At 44.5% G+C, this 15856-nt stretch overlaps 1 long non-coding RNA gene across 4 annotated transcripts in view; it reads right to left on the reverse strand.

Moving 5' to 3' along the window:
* LOC147584397 (uncharacterized) overlaps nucleotides 1–15700 on the reverse strand; it is a 341362-nt gene extending 325662 nt beyond the window's left edge. The window contains exons 1-2 of one of the 4 annotated variants that reach the window (XR_015249338.1): nucleotides 15616–15700; nucleotides 13608–13703 (exon numbers count right to left, since the gene is read on the reverse strand). This is a non-coding gene — a long non-coding RNA (uncharacterized LOC147584397). Of the gene's footprint in view, nucleotides 1–13607; nucleotides 14214–15615 lie in introns of those variants that run through there. The other 3 variants (XR_015249339.1, XR_015249335.1, XR_015249337.1) reach the window with 3 other exon arrangements.
* Nucleotides 15701–15856: the final 156 nt, after the last annotated feature.

Consider the following 15856-nt stretch of genomic DNA (forward strand, 5'->3'; position numbering starts at 1 on the left):
CAGTGGATCTCAAAATCATTGTCGGTTGTCCAGTGTTTTAGCTCTAACTTTTTTTTTTAATGTTTATTTATTTTTAAGAGAGAGAGAGAAAGAGCACAAGCAAGGGAGGGGCAGAGATAGACAGAGACATAGGATCCAAAGCAGGCTCCAGGCTCCCAGCTGTCAGCACAGAGTTTGACGCGGGGCTTGAACCCACGAACCATGAAATCATGACCTGAGCCAAAGTCAGACGCTTCACTGACTGAGTCACCCAGGCACCCATCTTTTTTTTTTTTTTTTTAAGTAAGCTTTATGCTCAATGTGGGTCTTGATCTTACAATCCTGAGATCAAGAGCCACATGCTCTACAACCCTAGTTCTATTCTGTCCCCCCAACCCCACCCCACAGATAAAATATTTCAGTGCATTTATATTTAGATAAGTATTGAATTGTTAGGATTCAGTGGACTGTTCTGTTAGAAAGATAGAATAGCAGTGAAGATAAAAACATAAGCTCCAGTGTCTTACATGGATTTGGTTCCTCATTCCATCCTGTGGCCTTAGGCAGGTTTTTTGACCTATAAAATGAAGATAACAATGGTACCTACATCATAGGATTCTTGTAAGAATTTTTTTTGAAGTTTATTTATGTATTTTGAGAGAGGGAGCATGAGCAGGGGAGGGGCAGAGAGACGGAAAGAAAGAGAATCCCAAGCAGGTTTTGCACTGTCAGCAAAGAGCACAACGCAAGGTTCAGTACCACAAACTCCGAGATCATGACCTGAGCTGAAATCAAGAGTTGGACACTTAAATGACTGAGCCACCTAGACACCCCAAGAATTGTTTTTAAGTAAACTCTACATCACACACTGGGGCTCAAACTCATAACCCTGAGATCAAGAGTTGCTTGCTCTACCGACTAAGCCAACCAGGCACCCTGGTCTTGAAAGAATGAAATGTGGCTGTGAACCCAGTATGGTCTAGCCTCCAACTCTTCATACTACACCATGCTACCTCTTTCTCTGGGAATGTAAAAGAATTGGTTCAGTTTCTGATGGTATGGTGACCAAAATACCCTGGATGGCTTTCTCAATGAAGATAATTCCAAGTATTGAATAAAATATAGAATTTTTTCAAAAATACATCACTGAATTGGAAGACTTTGGCTCAGGTCATGATCTTGAGGTTCGTGGGTTCGAGTCCTGCCTCAGGATCTGTGCTGACAGCTCAGAGCCTAGAGCCTGCTTCAGATTCTGTGTCTCCCTCTCTCTCTCTGCCCCTCCCCCATCATGCTCTGTTTCTGTCTCTGAAAAATGAATAAACCTTAAAAGAAATTGAAAGAAGAAAGAAATACTCAGAGGCCAAGATAAAAAAGGAAAAGAAAAACAGAAAAGAAAATGGCAACTCTGGAACATAAGTGAGTGCACGAGACAGCTTTCCCCTTAGGGTATCTGCAGTAACCTGGTGACATAAAGCATTCATTCTGATAAATACAAAGGATGAGGAAGACAGAAGATACAAGATAAGAAGGTAATAGAGGCAGGCAGAAGGTAATATCACACAAGGTAATAAGCCTAACAGAAGCCCCTCAAAAGGATACACAAAAAGTTACAGCCTCAGTGTAAGGGATGAGTGAGAAATATATCCAAGGCACAGAAGAGGCAGCAAGGAAATTTGTTTGGCAAACACTGATATTGCATGAGCAAAGAAAAACAAATCTTCCCTGAAAATTCATAACTACAAACCAACTTTCACGAGTTTATAGACTGAATTCATACAACCTATACCTTGTGTACTTGAAAACTTCAAGCAGAAAATTTAAGTAGCTCCAGGTAGGAATAAAGCTCAGTAATGGTAAAAGCAAATACAAATTATCTCTAAAGGACTATAATTTCAACTGATACATTAAGGAATGCCCATAAAATTCCAAGAAATTGGGCCTAAAGCTGAAAATCACAAAACACACAAGGAAACAAGGCACCATAAGTGAGAACCAGCAGAAACAACAGTCTAATCAGATCCACAAAAATATGACATAAAAATTATCAAGTACAGAAAATGGGTAAGTATATGTACTATATTTCAAGAAATAAACATAAGCCTTAAACATATGAGCCAGGGGTAGAAGACTATAAAAAGTAACCAAGCCAATTTTGAAGAAAAAAAAAAAAAAAAAAAAAAAAAACTTAAGGGTTGCCTGGGTGGCTAAATTGGTTCAGCATCTGACTTTGGCTCAGGTCATGATCTCACAGTTAGTGGGTTCGAGCCCCGCATCAGGCTGTGCTCAGAGCCTGGAACCTGCTTTGGAATCTATGTCTCCTTTCTGCCCCTCCCCCTGCTCATGCCAGTGCTTGCACTCTCTCTCTCTCTCTTCCTCTCTCTGTCTCTCTCAAAAAAAAAAAAAAAAAAGTTTTTAAAATGTTTTTAATTAAAACGAAGATGGATTAAATAGCAGATTAGATACTAGGGTTTTTTTTTAATTCATTTTTAAATTTTATTTATTTATTTTTGAGAGAGAGAGAAAGAGTGTGAGCAGGGAAGAGGCAGAAAGACAGGGAGACAGAGAATCCCAAGCAGGCTCCATACTCTCAACGCAGAGCCCAATGCCAGGCTCAAACTCACCAACCATGAGATCATTACCTGAGCCAAAATTCAGAGTCAAACACTTAAATGACTGAGCCACCCAGGCACCCTGATTAGATACTATTAAAGGCAGAATTTATTTACTAGAAAATGGATCTAAAGAAATCTAATGAGTGACCCAAAGATACAGAGAGATGAAGAATACAAAGAACTACATATGTGACATTGGAGGATAGAATAAGATTGTCTAATATATACTTAATTGTATTTACAGAAGAAAATAAAGGAAAAAATAAGAAAGAGGAGTGTTTGTAGAAGCAGGACCAGGATAGGAGTGAAGTGGGTGAGGTAGGTACCTAGGGCATAAAATTTATTTTAGACACTCACTCTCATGACCAATTCTGCATTTAGACAAACTCAAGAATGAGTACCTCCTTAAATTTGGTTCCCTAGACACCTCCCTGACTTCATACTAGTGCTGCCCATGCCAAGAGTTTTTCCAAATTGTTCTAAGACAGAAAACTCTGCATCCAGAAATCCCATGAAGGATGAAGAAAAATATATTCACAAGTACTTACATCAGATTGAAACTGCAGAGGGCCTGGAACAAATATAGATCAACAACAAAGTAATTGCAGTTAGACTGACGCAAGACTTCTCAGCAGTCACAATGGAAACCAGAACGGTATCTTCAATGTGCTGAGAACAAAATAGCTGTTGTTCAAGGATTTTATTCAAAAATTTAAATATGAGGGTGAAAGAAAGGAATTTTCAACCCAGGAAAAACTGAGAGAATTTACTACCAACAGACACTGAAGGAAATTCTAAAGGCTGAATTTCAGGCAGAAGAAAAGCAATCTCAGACAGATGCTGTTATAAAAAGAAACAGTGAACAAAGAGATTGGTGGGTCTGTAATCCACCAATGTACAATATCTGTCCATATAAAGAAACAATAGTAAGTCTCTACTAAAAAAGAAAAAAAAAAGGATAGAACGAAAACTCTGAACTACAAAAGAATATAAAGGGGTGAGGGGGGAAGGTAGAGACTTAAGGATTTAAGTTAATCTAAGGTCCCTGTATTATATTGTTTAAGAGGGCAGAAATTGTGATTAAGTTTTAAACATCTAGGGGATCCAGTAAAAAAACAGAGAGACTGTAACTTCCAAAGCAATCAGTAGGAAAGAATCGGATGATTTTTTAAACAACTCAATCCGGGGCACCTGGGTGGCTCAGTCAGTTAAGCATCCGACTTCTGCTCAGGTCATGATCTCAGGGTTCTGGGTCCGAGCCCCGCATCGGGCTCTATGTTGACAGCTCAGAGCCTGGAGTCTGCTTCGGATTCTGTGTCTCCCTCTCTCTCTGCCCCTCCCCCACTTGCCCTCTGTCTGTCTTTCTCTCTCTCTCAAAAATAAATAAACATAAAACCTTTTTTAAAAAATAAAAAAACTCAATCCACACGACAAGAAAGTAGAAGGAAAAGCAAAAATAAAAACCAGCACACAGGGAAGGCCATGCATGTGGAAGGTAGGGGGTATATGGGAAATCTCCGTCCTTTCCTCTTGGTTTTGTTATAAAGCTAAAATTGCTCTAAAACATAGTCATAACACACACATATGATAAATAGCACAGGATAAGACAGAAAGAAATCTAATTCAGTCATTTTCAGTTCTTATATAAAAACATGCAAACTGAAATGCACCACTCTGCAGCGAAAACACAAAGCTTGTCAGACTGGCTAGAAATTAAAATCCAGGGCACTGAGTGGCTCAGTCAGTTCAGCACCCAACTCTTGGTTTCAGCTCAGGTCATGATCTCGAGGTTAGTGAGTTCAAGCCCCACATCAGGTTCTATACTGACAGAGTGGAGCCTGCTTGAAAGTCTCTCTCCCTCTCTTCTGCCTCTCTCTCTCTCTCTCTCTCTCTCTCTCTCAAAATAAATACATATTTTTTTTAATTGTCCTTTTCCACATTTAGTGCTGAGCCTGCTTGGGATTCTCTCTCTCCCTCTCTCTGCCCCTCTCACATGCACTTGCTTGCTCTCTCTCAAAATAAGTACACTTAAAAAAAAAATGTAATAGTGCTTGTTACAAAAAAAAATAAAGGAGTGAGCCTAAGTAACTGCCAAAGTTTCCTCCTGCTTGATCCTGTCAGTGTGATTTCTCCACAAAGTCAAAGAGAACAAATTCGGTCATCTGAGGATAGTTTGATAAAGGAACTATTTGCAGACACGTGGCCAGAGTGTAAGGAAACTCAGGATAGTGCAACACTGTGGAACTGTGAAAAAACGGGCTTCGTCATCACCTCTAGGACTGAAGGGCCAGGGAAGGCTGGGCAAATCACCAGAATATATTCTGGCTCCTTCTAATCCATTTTCCACACTGTAGCCAAAATGACATATTCTCCAACGTGCATACTCACACACAAACATACACGCTTTAATACTTTTAGTAGTATCCCATGATCCTTGAGCAGGATAAAACTACTAATCTTTGCACAGCCTCCGAAACCTTCAATGATCTGTTCCCTCTTCCCTATCTCTAGCTTTTTCTGGGACCAGAGTCCACTTCATTTTCAATTCTTTAGTCACAGTGGGCTTTATCTTATGTCCTTGGGTTCATCATGCATGCTCCCTCCTACCTCAGGACCTTTGTATATGCTGTCCTTGCCTGGAATACTTCTCCCTCCACCCTCCAAACCCACTTATCACCACTCATCCTTTTGGGCTAAACTCAGGTATCACTAGATATGGAGAGGAACTTTCTTCCCAAAGCCTCAGCTTCATTATATACCTTCAGGGTGTTAATACCTCTCCTGCAGAGCACTTATCACTGCTGTCATTTTATGTTTTAAAAAATTTTTTCAATGTTTATTCATTTTTGAGAGACAGAGACACAGAGCGTGGGGCAGAGAGAGAGGGAGACACAGAATCCAAAGCAGGCTCCAGGTTCCCAGCTGTCGGCACAGAGCCTGACATGGGGCTCGAACCCACAAACCACTAGAGCCTGTCACGGGGCTTGAACTCACAAGCCATGAGATCATGACCTGAGCTGAAGTCGGACGCTTAACCAACTGAGCCACCCAGGTGCCCCTGTTGTCATTTAACATTTATATTTGTTCAATTGTTTGATGAATGTATGTCTCACTAGACTGTAAGCTCCATAAGGGGAAGAATGGCATCCTTTATACTCACAGATCTGCACAGTGCTTGGCACCTGGAGCCTCACAGAAGCTCAATAAATACTGATGAGTAAAGGAATGACAACATCCTCACTTAGAGAAGGGTGCTTTGCCCAGAAACAAGTGTTCCATACCCCAAGAAGCTTTCCCCAGTTTCATCACCCAATCTGCATTCATTCATTCAAAGATTATTTACTTGTCATTTCTCTATGTCAGAGAAAATTAAATGCAGCTGCCTCGAAAGGCCTTTCCTAAACACAAAAACACTCTCTGGGCTGTGTATATGGCAAGAACATGGTAGGAAAGCCTCCAAGCCACAGCAGTGGATGGTGTCTCAGTAAACCTGGTGGACATTGAAGGTGGAGGACGGGGAATGGCTCCCCATTGTTGACCCATCAGACCCAGAGCAAAGGTAGATGGGTTAACAATCAACCACGAGCCTTTCCAAGGGCCCTAAATGATGGATGGGGCCACAGCCAATGGGACCCAAGTGACTGAACTCTGGGCATTTTGGCGCGGTGGGCTGAAGGAGTTGAGTTTGGTTGGCTTCAGACAATTGCTAACCACAAAGAAACTCCTCTGCCTTAAAATTCCCATTTGGGAAAGAGACCAAAAGCAGTTCCTTTGATTAATAAAATCTACACCTTGTTGTCTGATTTGATTGACTTTATACATGGATGGTAATGGCTCTATGCCTTGGCTTCCTTATCCTCAATGAGGATGAAAATTTTTAGATTCTTTAAGAACATGAATAATAACAATAGCCCTACCAGCTAGTAACATTTACCAAACATCACTCTGTGCCAGACTCTGTGCTAAGTGTGTATGTGTGAGTGTGTGTGTGTGTGTGTGTATACATATATATATAAGCATATAATGTTTCAATTTTCATGTAAATTAGCTCATAGTGGTCCCCTGCTTAAGACACTTCAATGACTTTCACTGATGTTAAAATGCAGGACACGTCGCTGGCTCTGTTGGTAGAGCACGCAACTCTTGATCTTGGGGTTGTGAGTCTTAGCCCCACAATGGATGCAGACATTACTTAAAAATAAACACTTAGGGGCATCTGGGTGGCTCAGTTGGTTGAGCATCCAACTGCATCTCAGGTCATGATCTCATGGCTTGTGAGTTCAAGCCCCATGACAGGCTGTAGGCTGACAGCTCAGAGCCTGGAGACTGCTTTGGATTTTCTGTCTCCCTCTCTTTCTGCCCCTCCCCAGCTTGCACTTGGACTCTGTCTCTCAAATATAAATATACATTAAAAAACACTTTTAACAAAAACTTAAAAAAAATAAACAGATAAAATGCCAACTCCTTACTATGGCCTTCGAAGCCCTGCAGGACCTGACCGCTGCCTATTTCTGCTGCTGTATCTCAAACAGCCCACCCACTAGTCCTTTCACTCCAGCAGCATAAACCTTCCTTCTGCAACTCACATACACGAAACCTGTTCCTACCTCATGGCCTTTGCACCAGCTAGCCCTGCTGCATAGAGTGCTCTTCCCTCAGATCCACCTACAGGTGCCTCCTTCTGGTCATTTGGGTCTCAGCTCAGTTACTACCACCCTGACTTCCCTACTACCCTCCCCTCCACGCTCGATCATGGCACCCTGTTTTATTGCCTCCATAATATCTATTGCTATCTAAAATTATCTTAATTCTTTGTTTGCTCCATTATTATCTGCCTCCTCTAACTAGCGTATAAATTCCATGAGAGCAAAGCCTCCTCTGTTCTGTGCACCCCGTGAATTCAGTGTCCAAGAACAGAGCCCAGCACACAAGAGGCAGTCCACAAACATTTAAAGGAGTGGGTAAAAAACGCTGTGAGAGATAAGAACTACTATGTTTATCTGACTTTATAGTTGAAGAACTTAAGGCCTAGTGATGTTGGCTGACTTGCCCTCAGAGGTAGTAGGTAAACAGAGGTGCTGAGTAACAATTGAACCCACTTGTGCTCTTAATCACTGCACGAACTGAGACTCATCCCATGACGCATGTCACGATTATCTCCCTTCTATTCATTCCTTGCACAGAACCTGGCCCAAGAGCTAGACAGCAAGGGAACAGTGAAGAAAGCAGTGCAGAGAATGTGAATTAGTAGAACCGCTTGGGAAAACTGGAAGTACTCACTAAAGCCAAACCAGTTCTCAGTGTATATCCACCAACAGATAAACAGGTCTTCAACAAAAGCCAGCTACAGGATGGGGCTGCTGGGCGGCTCAGTCAGTTAAGCGACAGACTTCGGCTCAAGTCATGGTCTCGCGGTTCGTGAGTTCCAGCCTCGCATTGGGCTGTCTGCTGCTCTCACAGAGCCTGCTTCAGATCCTCTGTCCCCCTGCCCTCCTGCTCCTCCCCAGGTTGCACACGAATGCACACGCTCTCTCTCTCAAAATTAAATTTAAATTTTTTTTAAATCTACTAAAAATCATATACAGGACTATTAACAGAAGCCATATTCTTTTTGATTTTTAATACTTTATTTTTAAGTAATCTCTATACACAATACGGGGCTCAAACTCATATCTCCAAGATCATGAGTTGCATGCTCGACCAAATGAGCCAGCCAAGTTCCCCCAGAAGCAGCATTCGTTTTTTTTTCCTTTCTTTATTCTTTTTAAGTAGGCTCCATGCCCAACATGGGGTTCAAACTCACGACCCCAAGGTCAAGAGTCACAAGCTCTACAGACTGAGCCAGGCAGGTGCCCCCTAGAAGCAGTATTTTCTTTTTTTTAATTTTATTTATTTATTTTGTGAGAAAGAGTGAGCACAAGTGGGGGAGGGACAGAGAGAGAGAACACTAAGCAGGCTCCGCACTGTCAGTGTAGAGCCCCACATTGGGTTCAAATCCACGAACCATGAGATCATGACCTGAGCTGAAATCAAGTCACAGGCTTAATCGACTAAGCCACCCATGTGCCTCAGCAGTATTTTTAAAACTAAACACTGGAGGGGCACCTGGGTGGCTTAGTTGGTTAGGTTTCCAACTCTCGATTTTGGCTCAGGTCCTAATCTCGAGGTTCAAGGGATTGAGCCTTCTGTCGGGCCCTGCTTGGGATTCTCTCTCTCTCCCTCTCTCTCTGCCCCTCCCCTGCTCTTGCTCCCTCTTTCTCTCTCGCTCTCTCTCTCAAAATAAATAAAAAACCTTAAAAAAAAAAGTAAACATTGGAAACAATATACATACCCATCAATAATAGAAGGAATAAATATACTGCAGTACAACTCTATTTTGGAATTGCATATAGCAACAAAAAAGAAACTACAACTATATGCAACCACATGGATGAATCTCACACAAAAAAGAATCTACTATAGAATTCCATTTATAGAAAGATAAAAAAATAGACTACATTAATCTATGGTGCTAAAAGTCACAACGGTGATTACTCTTGCGGGTGGAGGTGGGGAATGGTGATGGTGAGCAATGCGAGGAGCATGAATGTGGCTTCTGGAATGCTGGTAGTGTTTTGTTTTTTGACCTGTCCACTAATTCCACAGTTGTGTTCATTTAGTGAAAATTCACTGAGTTGTATACTTGATTTGTGCAGTTTTCTGAATGAATTACATGAAATTTATGTTGAATTGCATGAAATCGCCATCTTTGTACATGAGAAGTGGTTGAATATCGGCAATTTCGTGTGGTTCAACTAATATGTTATACATTAAAAAAAAAAAAAAAAAGATCACTGAAGAAAAGGGGGAAAAATCCTATCCAGTTGAATTGCTTTGTACACGGCTCTGTAAAAAGTGGTTTTGAGAAAGAGCCTGTGCCTTCCAAGGGCTCCTTGGCAGGTGGTAAACAGGCTCAGGATGGTTGTAAATTCTTCCCCAGGGCCTGAGGCTGGTGCACTTGGCTGTGTACTCCAGAGTCCAGAGCCTGGGCCAGCCCCAGTGTGATGCAAGTCAGCTGCAGGAGGCCAGAATGTCCTCAAGCAGAGATGAGCAACTCCAGCCTCAGACCCAAGATGTCAGTATTCCTGGAACATGCCAGCCCTTGCTGGCCCTAGCCTCTGTGCTCACTGTGCCCTCCTTCCTGGGCCTTTCCATGGCTCCTGCTCTTCAGCCTTCAGATTGCCTAGAGAGGCTTTCCCCGACCTCCCTAAAGGGACCAGCTCAGTCCCCCATTCGTTGTCACCTCCCCCTATTATTCCCTTTGTAGATTTTACCAACATCTGAAATTGTTATTTTTTGGGTGTTTACTTTTCATTATCTGTTCCCATCATTACACTAAGCCCTAGGAGAACAGGGGATTCCTAGAATGTATTTACTGTTGTATCCTTGGGGGCTGGCATGGCACCTGGTACCTAGAAGGTGCTTAAATATTGGTTGAATGAATGAATGTGCAAGTGAATAAATGAGCAAATGAAGTGGCGTAAATGGAGGTCAGGGGAGAAAAAAGTGGCCCAAAGTACAACTGTCAAGTCAGGAAGAAGGACAACGCCCCCATCTCCCTCATGAAGCAAGATCAGGCCTCTGGAAAGTTGCTGATCCCCGGGGTGTAGACATCCATTCCTCATCCCTGTGTTTCTCCCAGGGTCCCCATTCTGTTGTGTGAAGGATACAGACATTTATGAGGTATTTACTGAACCATCCTATGGAGTAGGAATAAATCATCACGCCCATTATATAGATAAGGTTGAGGGTCTAAAGGATCAGTAACTCAGGGCACCTGGGTGGCTCAGTCAGTTAAGTGTCTGACTTTTAATTTTGGCTTAGGTTATGATCTCACAGTTTTTGCGTTCGTGCCCCACGTGGGGTTTCACACTGACAGTGAGAGCACGCTTGAGATTCTCTGTCTCCCTCTCTCTCTGCCCCTCCCCCACTCTATTCTCTCTCTTTCTCTCTCAAAATAAATAAGTAAACATTAAAAATTTTTTTAAAAAGGACCAGTAACTCACCTGAGATCCATCAACAATTAAGTGGCATTACTTTGGGCATAGTCTAAGTCTGTCTGTCCCTAAAGCCAGAATTTGCCAACTACTCTACCACCTGATTTTTCAAGTTACTAGGGGATTTCTGTGATTTGCAAAAAAGGACCAAGGGGGCTATTTCTGGCATTTTTTCCTTCTTTCAGTGGTTGCTCTGGAGGTAGCTCCCACACCTGAAATAAACAGGGCACTTGCATTTTATGTGAACTTGAACTAAGGCAAATCTGGACCGTGCCGTATAAATATATTCACAAAAATCTTGACTCAGAAGCCCAAACTGATACCGTGCAAATCTGACTTCACCGTCACACCTATGAGGAAATTATTCTTGAATTATGTGAGGTCTCGTGGAATCCTTCTTTTGCATACCATTCTACAGCCCTGTTCGGCAAAGAGTGAAAACCAAGGATCTTTGAGGAAAACCGGGGCAAAGGAAGCCAGTGACCTGTGTTACCATAACCAAGTTAAAATCTTTAAAATACCCTGTTACACAGATCAAGTGGAGGACCACAAAAATAGCTGTGCACTTGGTTCTGAGCTAAGTTACTTGAAAAACATACTTCCCTCCCTTACTGCTCATAACAACCCTCTGAAGCAGATGCTAGGGCTATGCCCTCTTTACAATAGAGTCTTGAAGAGACTGTGAATAATGCAAAGTCACCAAGTGCTTAGTACCCCTTCCCCCTACTGATACAACAGAATCATTACTCAGCATACTTTCAGCATTATACTGGTAACACATGTGCTATCGCCAAAATTCAAGCATCTATATTGGCCAGGGTTCAAATCAACTCTCTGGTGAACTATTTAAAATACCCAGCCACACAGCTGAATCTAGCTTAACGTTTGTCCTGCAAAAATTGTACTAGTTAAAGTAACAATGACAGCCAAAGTATTACTGTTGTAACTATTTATTAGCAGTGAAAACTTTGTTTACAGTTTAGGTTAGCTTTCTCTTTCCAAAGTTTGGAATAGCCCACATAAATGGACTCCTCTTAAAATTCTAACTCATTCCTTGCATGAACACGGCCGGGGGTGTTGAAGAATCATCTAAATGTATGCTTTGCACTTAGAATTCGCCAGATGCTGTTCTAAGTTATTTGTGTACATTTTTCCATTCAGGTTCCAGGGAACCCTTTGTGGTAAGTGCACCTAGCAGTTTTCATATTACAGAGGAGGACACTGAGGTATCCAAAGTTTGGAGAACCTGTCCAAGGCTATGGAGCTTGTAAGGGTAGGAGAGGACTTCAGCGATCCGTGCTCCATGTCTGCACATGTATCTTTCAAGGTCTCCAGCCTTCAAAGCTGAAACCAATGAACACACGGAGCCAGAAAGCCTAGGAGCTAGGCCAGAAGAGAGATCTAACTCAGGTCTGACACATCCTCGAGCACTCCTCAAGACCCCTTTCTGCTTCTGAGCTTTCTGCCACTGAGACCAGCTTGGCTGAGGTTGCATTCTGCAGATCAGAACCGCAGGGAAGCTTTCCCCAGGGCCCCCAGGCTGTGTCCCCCTACTTTGCTCTCTGCACTCTCTGTCACATCACTGTAATTAAATCAGTCTTTGATCAATTATCTGTTTAATGTCTCATCTCCCCTACTTGATTACAAGTGGGGGGCAGGTAATCTGTTTAGGCTGGGGGACTTGGCTTCCACTGCTTAGTACTTTATGTAAGGTTGAAAACTGTGAAGTGAATATAGAAATGAACGAGGGCGCTGATGAAGGTAACAGGGGGAAAAGCACACCTTACCCCCACCCACCTCACCCCTGACTGAAAGTTCTATAAAGGCAAAAATTGTATCTATTTTTTTTTCCTCAGGATAACCCCACACCTGGCACTGTGCCTGACACACAGGGAGTGCATAAAAATTTTTGGTGGAATTAATAAATAATTAAGACATAGCCTCTGACTTCCTATCTGACAAAGAGAAAGGCTACAACCCAGCATACAGCTTTTTAAAGGAGCAGTACATAGGAAAACACGCCGTGCACCCGCATGGCACACAGTAAGTGCTCCATGAATGTCTGTCAGTGAATTGGAATTCCTGCCTCTCCTAACTCCCACTAACTGCTCCAGGTCCTGGCAAGGCTAGGGGCTTAACAAGACAGCCAAGCCCAGAAGTGAACCCACTCCCTGGCCATGATCTGGTAGGGGTAAAGATGTTTACGTTGAGGTTGGGGTGATAGGACTATAATTAGCACAGACAGGAATGCAGGGCCATTAGGATTTGCCTCTAGCAGAAAAGTTATACCTGGGCAGGAGACAGCAGCTTTGGAATAAACAAAGTCAGATGAAGCAGAAGAGAAAAAAAAGCACAGGCCTACTGTCCACCTAACCCCAAAGAACAAATATGGCACCTTCAGCCCGTCAGGGGAGCAAACATTTTGCATCTCCCTGTCACCGTTCACTCTGTCCCCTCACCCCCAGGCCACGGGCCTCTGGGCTGCTACAGAGATTTAGAACACAAGCTAGAATGTGTCACGACCCTGCTTAAAACCCTTAAGAGGATAATATCTGAACTCCTCACCAGGCCAACTTCCACCTTACTTGCCAAGCTGTGGCCACAGAGCCCTACCATCAGCACTTCCACGTCAGTCCCTTTCCCCCCACAGGGCTTCCAACCAGGCTCCCTCAGATTTCAGGTCTCAAGTCAGACCCCCTCCTGGCACTTATCACAGCCTCAAATTGCATGGTCTGTCTCATCAAAAGGTTGTGAGCTTCACAAGGGCAGGGAACACTTTCTCACCACTGCGTCCTCAGAGTCAGGATGGACTCTTACACAGAATGATGTGTGAATGAATGAATGAATGTATACATACATACATACATACATACATGCATTTCTCAGAACACTTGCCCCAAACCTCTCTTTAGGTTCCAAGTAGGAGCAGAATATACCCATCACTTACCTCCCAGACAGTCTGGAATCACACTCTACTTACACATCAGAGGCTCCTCCCAGGCCAGGGCTGGGGGCTCCTCCTTCTTCTCACCATCCCACCAAGGCTGTGCTTTCTTCACCTCATGCTTCAGGAAAGCTGGGAAAAGATCAGGAATGGAACCCCGTCTGTCTCTTGGCTAAATCCCCTAAAGAAAGGAAAGAGGACAGCAAACCCAAACTACTACCACCATCTTGCTTTCCTTTGATGGTTTAGAAAGGATGTATTTACTGCCATCCTTTTAATTGTTCAAGCAAATCCCAGAGAGATCACTGGCCGCAAAATTACTGCTCCAACTTTCCTTGTTTAGTGTGCTTAAATGACTTAACAAAACACCAGGTTTTTATGTTTGTGATGCTGAGAAGGGGTGGTAGCAAAGTAGAGAGAGCTAGGTTGCAAAAATCTGGAAAATCAGCACTATATTCACTAGATCTTCCACTGAGCAGGTAGAGGACGCTTGGCCTCAATTCCTACATCTGACAAATGGTAATAATGACACTGAACTTCAGTACCTGCAAAGAGAAATCCTCAACAACTGTAATACTCTCTACTGCCGTAGTAAAGAGTTTTTCTTTTGACTTTAAGTAAGGTCTTGGCCCTCAAAGACTGAGGTCCCCTAGGCGAGGGGGAGCTCTGCTCCCAGGAGCTGAGTTAAGTAAATCACACTGCAAAGCTACATCTGAGTAGTGAGAAGGCATTTTAGACTGAGACTCTGTAACCTTGAGTTCTAGTCTGGGTTTGCAAAATGTCCCTCTGCAGCCAGTCTCCTGAGCCCCAGCCCCAGTCCCAGCCCCAGCCCCAGGCCAGATTTCTGGCCTGGACTGGGAGCCTTTCATTGGCTCTTTTGACAACAGCCAAGCGCAGTCCTTTGGTGGCGTAGAAAGAAAAAGGGCAGCTCACAAACTCTGGCAGTGAAGCCAGAACACCAGCAAGAGAAACAGGGGGATTCAGGCCCTGGCCCAGCTCACATCCCTGTATCAAAGCCACCCCCAACGCTGGACTTCCCCCTCCGTGCCCCCCAGGCTACAGCATCCTCCTTTCCTGGGCGGAGCTGGGCCTGAGGCTGTTGTGAGGGCTCCTCGCCTTCACAGAGTCAGGCCTAAAGGCTGGGGCTTTTCTTTTTCAACGGCCTAGACTGATGGGATAACCCCATCAGCATCGTTAACTGCAAAGAAAGGACCCCCGGCCATTTCCATTTCCTCTGCGGCTCAAGAACCCTGTTGTTATTTAATCCCATGGCTACTCCCGCAGCATCCTCGGCTCTGCCGACTCCACCCATCCACCTGGCCAATTCTCGGCTGTTCCCGCTTCCCCGGAAGGGCGCTGATGGGGATGATGGAGAAAAGGCTCCTACTGGAGGAAGGGGCCATAGCCTTCGGGGGACATAGGCTCCTCAGGGTTGGAAAAGGCACGGGGGTGGAGAGTGAAGCAGCTAGTGAGGGCAGCCAAGGGCGGGCAGGCGCCAGGGCACTGCGGACAATACACTGGGGCATGGAGGGCGTGCACTGCAAGGCGAGAGCCTGGGCTCCTCTAGTCGAGTAGCCAGCGTCGGTCGGGGGAGGGTACTGGAAAAGGAAGAGGTCTCGGTCTTGTCGCTGTCCACGCCCAAGAAATGGTGGGGTGGGGGTGGGGTGGTCTGCACTCACTCAAGGGAGACTCAGACTTAGTAATGGAACCAGATTCACTCAAGCAACCCCCACTATGCCCTTCTGTGCTACGGACATTTGACATTTTAATTTTTGGTAAGCGTAGTTTTAAGACCCCTCCCCCCACCCGACGCCCCTAGGCTAGAGAAAGATAAGGGCCACAGCAGGGGTCTTCCCGTCTCCCGCCAACAGCCCCCCCCCCCCCACGCCCCGCGACAGCCTGCGGCAGTTCGAGATCCCAAGATCTAGGTGTGTCCTCCCCACCCGGCTCTCCGCCCAGGATTCAGAGGCCTCAGTGCCCCCCGCCCCCCAACGACACTGACGGTTCCTGCCCAGGCCCGCAGTGGCGTGAAGGTGGCCTTTACCTCCTCTCGCAGGCTGGGAGGGGGTACAGCCCGCGCAGCTGAGCCAGCTGCAGCAGTCGCCGCCGCCCTCCATTCATTAAAAAAAAAAAAAAAAAGGCAACAACAACCTCCACCCCTTTTTGTAAAAGAACGACGGCCTCAGAGGAGCTAGAGTCAGCCCCAGCAATCAGGGGTTAAGTCCTTTTCCGGCCCCCCATTCATAAAAAAAGGAGCGCGGCGCATGCGCGCGCGGGGTCTCTTG

The sequence above is a fragment of the Puma concolor genome, chromosome A1 (assembly GCF_028749965.1).
Source record: "Puma concolor isolate L17-30 chromosome A1, mPumCon1.1.hap2, whole genome shotgun sequence".
NCBI lineage: Eukaryota > Metazoa > Chordata > Mammalia > Carnivora > Felidae > Puma > Puma concolor.